At 38.3% G+C, this 11,220-nt stretch overlaps 1 pseudogene; it reads left to right on the top strand.

Moving 5' to 3' along the window:
• Nucleotides 1–493: 493 nt before the first annotated feature.
• LOC145493665 (uncharacterized) lies at nucleotides 494–1,866 on the top strand (annotated as a pseudogene).
• The last annotated feature ends 9,354 nt before the right edge of the window (nucleotides 1,867–11,220 follow it).

The raw sequence follows: 11,220 nt of genomic DNA, 5'->3' as shown, positions 1-11,220 counted from the left end.
CAATACCATTTTGTTTTAATGAGAACACGAAATGCCTTGCAGCACACGAAATAGAACTTAGATGAAATAAATTTAATATTCACAAATTTCCGTTTCAGTAAACAAATACGCACGTACTCATACACAAGTTAGCACTCCTTTTCAGCCTAAAAAAAATATTACTTTCGATAAAATTTGCCACAGAAGATAAAGAATGACTACAAATCATTTAAATGGGAGAAAGGGTCGCATTCAGGCTAAACTTTCAACTGTTGTTTAGGTTATCTCTTATATTCATGAAGACAACTTTAAGTTCAAAGGTCATAAACTTCAAGCGAGTACCGTAAATATTTTCGGTCGTCTAAATTCGCAGTTTAAGTTGCTCCAAAATTTTATTTCACAGAACGATAGAGGAAGCCTTATTCTTTCTATAGAATACCATCTTTACAGCGGAATCCATGTACCAGGTAGGGAGTTTTGCCGTTGAAATTTGCCAAAATCAAGCTTCCTGATAATGCTGTTAGGGAGGGTAAATTTGAAAATCTTTTGAAAATTCAGGTTTGAATCTTTTCCAATTCTAATAACGGTACTTTGTAAACGAAGGGTCATTGAATTGTGTAATATCGAAATAGTTTTGATATTTGTTTTAGTTTTCTTACACAAGTCACAAATACGAAGCACATTTTTCAGTGGTTCAAGGGCTTCTCTAACCCTGAAAATCAAAAAATCGCTTTACTTGAAAAATATAAATCCAAACAAACTAAAAGTTGTATTTTCTTAAATAGTTTCCAGAGGGCTTTCTTGTGAAAAAGTTTGAGGGAATTCGATTTTTGCATTTTGCACACCTATCCATAGTATTTACAGGAAGTCACTCTTAATACATCGTATAAACCAAGAAACGCGAACAGATTTCACTGCGTAAACCACGCGGTATTACACAATTGTCAATCACATGCGGTCGATTACCGAAATTACACTACCAGAAATCAAAGGAAACAACTTAAAGTAACAAAGCCTTAGAAAACGGAAAAAAACAACTTAAACTGACTCACCTCGTGACGGGATTCCAGAGTCCAATTAGACTGTAAAAAACCCTTAAAACGGGAAGTTGATTTTTACCAACAGTAAAAACCAACAAAATGGGCAGATCTATGAAAAAATATTAGAAGAGCTCAAGGCCAGGGCTTCGAATAGAGGTGATTTGTTTTCATTTACTGTGCCTCAACCTCGAAGCAAATTTAAGAAGTGTGTCAGCTTCTGTAAGCAGGCGGCCCTAACCCAGAAGACTGCAACTGGAATAAAGCGCCACCAGGAAGATCATGGTTTTGGTAAGTGGTTTAAAGACCTGTTTGAAGTGGTTAAGACAAGAGACTCTTGCCAGCCTGAACAGGCATTGGAGCCTTCATCGACCAATTCGGAAAGGTCGTTTACAAGTACAGATGGGTTTGGGGAGGAAGAGGACCTCTTTGTCCAGTTAGAAATGCCAAGAAGAGGCAATCGACAAAAGAAAAGCTGGATGCCACTACAATTGAGGTTATGAAACTAGTTAAAGAGGCTGTTGACAATGACCCAACTAAAGAAATGATCAATTTCATGAGGGAGGAAATGGAAAAATCCCGCGAAAATGAATTAAAATTATTCCAGTTAATGTTTTCCCACAGAGCAAGTAACAGCTATGATTCCTATCAAGCAATGCCATCATCTGCAAGCACCGGTATTCCATTTGGAGATACTGGATATTACCCAAATTGGAATGGGGGTTTTGGACCAGGCCCTTCAAATCAGCTGGGAATGCCAGATGGGTCTTGTAGGCATGCTACATCCACCCCAAGGATGCCATCATCAAATGATATTGCTTTTGGTACAGGAAACTACCAAACGCTCTAAAGGCAGTAGTGAACTTGTGAATAATCTCACTGTACAAAAATAATGGAACTTTATTAATGTTTGTCATTTCTAAATATTATCATTTGAACTTGAGCAAATATAATTAATCTGATAGATATGTTTCAACATTGATATATGCTACAGTTCATAATCCAAAACACAAAGATGACAATGAAGGCTCTGAAACATATGTGAAGAGCACATAAGACATAGTATATGGTAAACATTTATATCAAATGGAGACTTGTTGCAGTTAATATTTAGGTTTTCCTCTTTTTGTGATTTAAATATAAACAAAAAATATTTATCAATATACTGAATAAGAAATTTAAAAAACAATGCCAATGATATAGAATTAACCCAAGAGCCATTTGTTGCAATTATATACTTGCAGGGTGTCCAGTGACAAAGTTGCTCAAAAAATACGACAATAGAAATTTCAGGATTGAAAAAATAGGAAAAAATAGGAAACTTTGTCTAAAAAATAGGGGAAAAATAGGAGAGTCAATAGTACTTTGATGGACAAAGATAGCCTCCCTTCACCCCATCAGCTATCCCAATCCACCACTTTAGTCCACAACAATGATGAACATATGAAATACAACAAAAAGAGTATTTCAGTATTAAATGTGTCTCTCATACTGGTCTAAACAAATCCGTTTTTTTAATACCAGATTATTTGATGGTACAGAAATTCAAAGGCAAGCGACGCCTTTAAAGAGTTGTATGTTTTCATACAAAATTGAAGAACACTTGTGATTCTGTAAACCATCAATTGAATTTCTAGTCTTAACAGTAACAGCTTCACTCAGTTAAGAAACAAAGTTCTCTTTTCATAACTTCAGAATTAAACAAGCAGAAAATGGTAAACACAACAAATCGTTAGTGAACACATGCTGTCCTAAAACGACAGTTCACAGTATGTTCCCTTAATTAGGCTTTATTTCCTTTGATGGCGGAGCAGAAACACTAGTTGGGAGTGCCTTCTTTAGCAATTTCTGATTCTTTTTGTTAACCTCCTTTTGTTTTTCTCTGACTGCCTCGAGTTTGCTCTTTGTCTTTGCTTGATTTGCTTTTGCTGTTTCTATCATGAGACATGCAACTTTTGCAGCTTGTGAATCAACCTTGGAACCTGAAGACAGGGCAGTCTGTAGCTTTACGGTGCCATCTGACAGCAGCTCATCTGCCGTTTGCATTTCTTCCATTGCCTCCTGCTCCTCTCTGGCGAGGCGCTTTCCTCTGTCTCTCAACGATGTGTCCTCAATGCATTTTCAATAGGTTTATGCAGAATAGTATTATGTTGGGCGCCACATGCACTATTTTACTAGATTTGATAGAATGTATGCAGTAGAAAACCATATAACAATTAATTAACGAAACAATATTTCAAAATATTTAACAGAAGCCCAACAAGCAATAGAGGTCAAAAAAATACTTTTTATATCTATTTTTGTTAATTTAGAACATCCAAGTCATTTTGATGCCAGCTTTGTACCAAATCTCTTTCTAAAAGCATATAAAAAGTATGATTCCATTCTTAATTTTGTAACACATTTTGGCTTCACCAGCAAAAAATAGGAAAAATAGGAGGTTTCATCTAAAAAATAGGAGGAAATAGGAATATGCTCAAAAAATAGGAAAAAATAGGAACTGGACACCATTTACTTTGGGAAAACATAACCTCTCTTTCTGATGACTATAATATCTAAATATATATATTCAAATATATCTTTATAATATATCTGGATGATGATTACACTTTGCATTTTTAATATATTTGCTATCACAAAATTACGTAATAAACATTTCAATCAGGGGGGAAAAATGTGGATAACAATATAAAAATACCAGCATAGTATGAAATTGAAAAATGTTAGCAGATAAGGTTACTTATGTCGATAGTCTAATTACCTTTTAATATGAAAGTTATACCTTCATTTTTGTTCCAGAAGATAAATTCTATTAAAAGCAATTACCAATTTCCTCCTTCCCTTTTCGACTGAACTCGTGATTGGATCACCATGGACAAAATACTGCCACGGCCTTGTGGAATCGAATTTGTATGCAAGGTTGTTTAGGTCTTTTCCATCGTCATGGAGAGCGCCTGTTAGAATCGAGGGATTGTTGGAAGTCGTCATATTGTGCACGCAGTTTTGGCGAGCTTTCCGAAACGTAAAAAGCCGGCGTTTTTATTCTATGGCTTCACGTGACCGAACGAATGTACGAGCATTGTCCAGTTTGTTTGCATGCCTGAGACGTCGGCTGGCTGTCAAAAAATGCAAAATAGAACAGTCTGGAATCAGCCTTCAGAGAACTTTCCGCTCTTTGGAATTGATTTTTGTGTCCCTTGACCTGCGACCTACCAATCCCTTTTAATTCCAACTGCAATGATACAATTGAAAAAAAAATCAACATTGAAACATATATCAGATCACCGTTGAAAACCTAATTTGATCGTACTTTAATCTTCTACCCTAATGTTCTTCCTGCAAAGTAGCTTTTTAGCTAAGTGGAGTCATCACGATAAATAGAGTGATTTCACAAACCCCGATTCTTATATGCTAATTAGAATCCTCCAATGCTAATGAGTGTGTACAAAAAGATAAAACTTCCGCACGTGCGTCTACAACAGACAAATAAACACGATGTTTCATTTAACAGATCTACAAGCAATTTGAGTTCACATTCCAGATGCCGCTTGGAAACGTTCATAAAGGTCCGGTAATACGGGCAACATTTTTATTCAACTTGTCTCGGAACATTGTTGCATTGCAAGTTGAAACACATTGTTGCGCGTATTACCACGTTTGTGACCAACCTGTTTCGCAGCAAATAGTGTTGCAAGTTGAGGCAAAATGTTGCGCAAAGTAGACTCGAGTTCTACTTTCTGCAACAAATTTTAGTTTTGCTGCTCGTATTACCACTGAAGCTACAACTTGTCTCGCAACAAATTTGAATTCAACGCTTGTGATTGGTTGTCGCAAAGCGCGGCAAAAAAACAAAAACAAAACAAGGCGGAAGGTCAAGGCGAGCCTGAATTCGAACTAGACCAGTAACTCTCGGAAAGTCATAACTTTCTCCTTTACAAAGACCACGAGGGCTATCATAGTCTTTGGGACACATCGTTTGTCCCTTCAAAATAAGTAGCAAAAAAGGCAAAAGGCTAGGAAGAACTGTCGCAAAAATACAACTTTTCGCCTAGCTACCCGAAACGACACTGAGCTTCTTACTAAGAGAACTTCGCTGGCACGGAAAATTCAGAAAAAAATGACGGCTAGAAGTCGAAATGGAAATTCGTCGAAATGCTAAATTATATTAAAGAAGGCGCCATCTTCATTTACACACGAGTAAGCAATTATACCTGTAGAATTCTGCAGACTTGCAACACTGTATTTTGCTGCGAGACAAGTTGGTCACAAACGTGGCAATACGCGCAACAATGTGTTTCAACTTGCAATGCAACAATGTTGCGAGACAAGTTGAAGGAAAATGTTGCCCGTTTACCGGACCTTAAAGCTTAGCTTCAACAACTGCATTATGTCTGTTATTCGATGAAAAGAAATAATTCGGATGATTATGTGCACACGCTAAAACGTGCCCAAACAAGAACCAATTTCGTTTTGGCATTCAAAATTACTATGCATCTATGGACAGTTCAGTTCGTAAATAGAACGTGTGCCCATTTGTGGAGAACTGTTGAAGTTACGTTTCGCCGTATCTTCTAGACTGTTTTGAAGAGTCTCACCCTTCTTTCAGATAAAAGGGCAACTAACTTCACGCACACAGGCATGAGCCAGCGTGGGTGCCGCCAAATCTGGCCTATCGCTTTGTAGGTTTTCATTTCCTTAAAAACGTGTTCTATTTTTACCCTCCTCTTAAACAGAAGCTTGTTAAATCTTTGCGCTCGCCTTCTGTCCCTGTTAAAGGCATTCAGTTAGCTCTTACGGTTGTCAGTAGTGACCCACCATCTGGATACGCCTTATCAGCCAGAAGCTTTGCATTGCGTGGTAGATCCATGTTACGCCCTGGACCAATAGGTTCCGTCAGTCGGAAGGAAACCGCATCGTGCGTGCTCCCGGCCCTAGGAATCCAGCCTGAACAAAGCGAATATGTCCTTCATTGTCCATCACTAGTTGAGTATTCATACATTCACTAGTTGAGTATTCATACCATGACAGTGCTGATATTAAAAGCAACAAAAATGCCAAAATATTAAACACCACCGCTTGGATCTCTTGTACGTCCATTTTTATTTACGTATAACAGTGATTCCATGAATTTGCATATTTTGCATGTGCGCAAAATTTTTTTTGAAAAAAACATCATTTTGCGCTGGCAGTCATCCTTTTAGGAAGCCCAAAGCAGGGTTATGGCATCTAGGGGACGCAGAAATCGAAGAAGAAGAGTCGGTGCGTTCTGAAAACAACCAGGATAAAGGTATAAACGTTAGTAGAAGTATTCCACGCTGATGACTCCATGTCAACGAAAAGCGGAAGCTGTTAAAACAAAACTTGACAATGGTGGTCCGTCGGACGAAAACCGCCAAAATACCCTTGACTCTGATTTCCTGTGAATCGTATAAATAAGATTTTTATTCCATCTGAAATAAACACAGCAAATAATACACTTAAGCAATAGCAACTAACCGAAAATAAAGGGCCTCAATACATCGTATAAACCAAGAAACGCAAACAGATTTCACTGAGTAAACCACACGGTATTACACAATTGTCAATCACATGCAGTCGATTACCGAAATTACACTACCAGAAATCAAAGAAAACAACTTAAAGTAACAAAGCCTTAGAAAACGGAAAAAAACAACTTAAACTGACTCACTTCGTGACGGGATTCCAGAATCCAATTAGACTGTAAAAAAACCTTTAAATGGGAAGCTATCCATTCCGACACATGTAAAACTAACTGAAAACGATTCCTACATCAAGCTGCTCAAATTGCAATGTCAATTAATGTAATCATGTTTGATAGAAAGAGTGTAATATCAAACTATTAAAATCAATAATAAAACGTCACGCAAAATGTCACGCAAAACACTGTTCTTCATTGAAACAAATGGATCATTGGATACTTCGGAAGAAGAGAACGGTAGGCACGAGGAGAAGAAGCCAAAGATTGATCACGCAAAAGAAGCACAACTTGCCCATCAAAAAATGTGTCAGAAAGCCATGGACACCATGGACAATGTGAACGACTTGCTCACAAAAGTGAATACCTATTAAGATAAGGCCAAGAAATAAGGAAGAAAAAAGCCATGTTTTTGCTCAATATTTATTCTAGTCGGGCAGTTCTCAGCTATTTTATTGAACTGTTTAATATGAGGTTTGTTTAACACATTTTCACCACTAAAATATAGTTCCTGTTTGAGCCTGTTTTGCTCGGTGCACATATCTAACCTTTCTAAAATCGGTTCAAGTTTCAAGCGAGACCTAGATTGTAATGAGATCGAGAGCGATTCTAATCGATAAACAGAGATTAAAACATTGGAGGCATTGTTGTTTGTGTTTGTGAGAGACCATCTGGAAATTAGAACGGTGTACTTTAGAACATGCTGGCTCTATTGTTCTTGCACATTAGCATTTAAGGATTCCAATTAGCACACTCACCAAAAGTTGCGTTACCTTGTAGCGTGATATACGATATACGATATAGTGTATACAATACGACGTCAAACGCCAGTGGCGGATCCAGACCTTCAGCCAAGGAGGGGACCCGTTGGACTATGAATGTTGAATTCTGCGAAGATAATTCCAGCACTTCAAAGAAAATGCGCTATTCATGCTTCATACTTAAAATAGAAATGACTCTTCATTTCCTGTCTGGCGTCACATTTATTCGTCATGCAAAAAAAAAAAATGGTCATTTGCGAAACGATACTTTGATAAATAGTCATAAAGCGCATAACTAATATTATTAATCATTTAATAATTTATTATTGTAATAATTACTTATTTGTAATTTGCAATTGCTATTATTAGCATTAATTAAAATTAAAGCAAATCAAACAAGACGGTAACAGTAACAGAAACAGTAACAGCAACAACAGTAACAGTAACAATAACAATAACTGGACCATATATATTTTTTTTTAACTCCCGTGCTTTTCCTCAGTCACGCGAGACATTGTGTGATGATTTTCCCCGCGCTTTTGGGCCATGTGAGACCAGCGTTTGAACCATGTGCTACCAAACTTTAAGTCAAATCAGTGGTCTTCAACAATACTAATTTTGAAGCCCAACATGGCTTTCAAGTTGCCTTTCGTCGATTCGCAAGCACTCACTAAAGGTTACTTTTGTGATATTTCTAATTTTTGACGGGCCAATATCGTCGACAAGGACGAAATAGGAAAGGGGAGTTTCGGGTCCGTGATAAAGGCAAACTATGTTCCCGAGAAGAAAACCGTGGTGGTAAAGCGATTTTTCGGCGAGGGAGACTCAAATCTGAAGATCGTAGCAAAGGAGGCGAAGATGTTGCAAAATCTACGGCATCCTAAGGTGGCAGAGTTTGTTGCAGTTTGTCCCAAGGCAGTGGCTATAATGATGGAATACGAGTGTTTCGATTTCTTGCCATTTGGTCTCGATGTTCAGGTATCAGATCTACTCGGATTTCTGCATTGCCTTGATCGGATAAAAGCAGTCGAAGCCTTTAAACATTTTTTACCAGTTTTTCCCAAGGCAGCAATTGATATCGCCGCGGGACTTGACTTCTTGCATTCAGGAAACGTGATTCACCGCGACTTAAGACCAGGGAATGTCCTAGTAAGTAACAAGCATTACGCGCGAGCGGAAGTCGAGAATGATCAATTGGAAGATTTGTTTAACGTTGAGCCAGTGGTCTGCAAACTAACGGATTTTGGTGAAAGTCGCTCACAGTTACTTCAGACATCATTAATTCATGCGCAGACATCAAACATTGAGCGTGGGACTAAACCGTGCATGGCTCCTGAAATTATCTTGGAGAGCAGAAAATTATCTACAGCATCCCTGGAGGACATGAAAGCCATCGATGTTTGGGCTCTAGGGATGACCTTGTTCGGTATTTTAAATCCTGACACCAGTTTTCCGTTCGAAATTGAGTTGAAATCCACCTTTCCTGCCACTGCTAATGGCCCGGCCAGATTTGAATCACTTCTTCAAGACAAGATGGAAGGCAAACTGAAACCTACCTTTTCAAGAAAGTATCATCGCCTCCAGGCATCCATGTGGATTGATATTGAGAAAATGTTTGAAATGTGCACTAAATACGATGCATCTTTACGCCCAAGCGCCCAAGACGTTCTTCAGCAGCTAAAGGCCAGTAATACCAAAGCTATTCCTGGCAAACATACATCTCTCAAAGTCAGCCAATCCACACCTATCGAAGAAGCCGACGAACAATTAGCAGAAGCACTCGAGCGGTCTATATCTGATGCTGCGACTGAGTTACCGGGCATTGCTCCAGCTAACGATGGTACCAATACCTGTACATTTCTTTGCCTGGTAGCTGCACAGAAACTTTTCAATGCCATGCAGAAAGAAGAGATGAATGGCAACTGGCCAGAGGTAGTTCCAAGGATATTTCAGGAAATGATTCTTCAGGACTTAGTAACTTTTAACACTTTCAGAGAAAAGCGCCATTATGATGCTCTGGAATGCATTGCTGTCCTTAAGAAAGAAGGCGTACTGCCTGATTCTACCGAATTGGTCTAGAAAATTGTAGCAAAAGAAGCCGTCTTCTCTCCACAAGGTCGTGCAAATCTTCTGCAAGGTCTAGATGCAACGGACAGTTCGCTACGTGATTTCTGGATTTACACGTGTCAACCGCAAACCATCTTACTTGGCCGCCTAAGAGATGATTACTTTATCGTTGACACCCATGCCGTACCCAATGTTATGGGTGGTGATGGGAACGGTTTGTTGACTGTTTTCTCTGGAAGTGGTCATGAAAGAAAACAGGAACTTTGCAGCTGGCTGTGGAAACGTCTTGCACGTGCACAAGTTGGTGATGAGGAGGCCCAGTCTCTCTCGCATGTTCTGTTCCCCAGCTTAGGGTAAGTTTCATGTAACGATTTTTCACAATTATTTGCATAGTATTGGGACACCTTTTTGTGCGTGTACTATATATCTGCTTTGAGTTTTGATTGGTTTGCTTAATTGCCTGTGTCCTTTTCAGTTGTGCCTAGAGTGATACCTGTGGTCTTGTAATTGGTTTTACGACACTCGATCAAAGATCGCTCCACACAAAATCTCATACATTCTTTCTGCTATTTGTTATGTGTCATCAGCAGTAAATGTTTTATAGCGGGTGCCACTTTTTAGTTTTTTGGTTTCTGTTTTGCCTAGCCACCATATGTGTTTTGATCGGATTTCTTGTTTACATACCTGGAATAATTGGATATTATTTTCCGTTTCTTCGGCATTTCTAGGTTACAGGTAAAGCCTGATTTGTGTGGTTCTGGTGTAATTCCACCTAGTATTTCAGACGTAAAACCATGTCTTCCTAAGGTAAGCACTTTATTGCTCGTTATATCTTTCTTTAGGCTTTTGGTTTTTATTGACTTTTGCAGTGATAACAATGTGCAATTGAACTCTGATACATTTTTTTCTGTCAGAAAAGAAAGTTTCCCTATAAAGACACCGATTTCTCTATCGAGAAGCAATCTGCTGATGTTTTGTCATCTGAACCATCACGAGAGCATTATGGGAAGGCGACAATGACTTGTAGAAAGGTAATAATGTTTTCTTTTTGTGAAGTTATAGGGGAAAATTTTCAAAATGAAGATAGTTTGTAGCCTCCGCATTGCTGATACTTAAATGAATGGCCTGGGTTTTTTACTAAGTTATTTCAATATAACTTCTTTAGGGAAAAGTTACTCCAGTAAAAAAAAAAGAATAACCGATTCAAGATTGTCTTAATTCTATGTAGGATGAGGACGTCACCTTGCGAGTCCAAGAAAAACCTTTATCGGATTTTGAAGGTGGAGGGGAGTAGCCTTTTTATACAAGTGCATCACCTCTGTCACGAAAGTTTCGTTTGTCATCGAGTTTACGTAATTACATTCCAGCGAATTGATTTCGAACGTTTGATTGACATTTAAACCTCGTGATCAATTACATAATTTTGTAAATAGGTTCATTGATCAATGTGATTAAAACCTTTTGAACGAATGATGAGTGTTTGTTCTTCTATGACATAATGGCGCCCAACATGGGACAGTTTCCTACATTCTAACGATGAGCAAGGAGATCCTTCGAAACGGAGGCGTTGTAACCAAACTTATGGGACAAGTCGAAACGATCTTAGAAGCGAGTCCTGAAGAGTTGGATACGAAAACAAGGGATCAACTACAAAGAATCA

The sequence above is a fragment of the Orbicella franksi genome, chromosome 7 (assembly GCF_964199315.1).
Source record: "Orbicella franksi chromosome 7, jaOrbFran1.1, whole genome shotgun sequence".
Taxonomy (NCBI): Eukaryota; Metazoa; Cnidaria; class Anthozoa; order Scleractinia; family Merulinidae; genus Orbicella; species Orbicella franksi.
The sequence above is the reverse complement of the archived record's forward strand: the minus strand, read 5'-3'. Positions and strand labels throughout refer to the sequence as shown.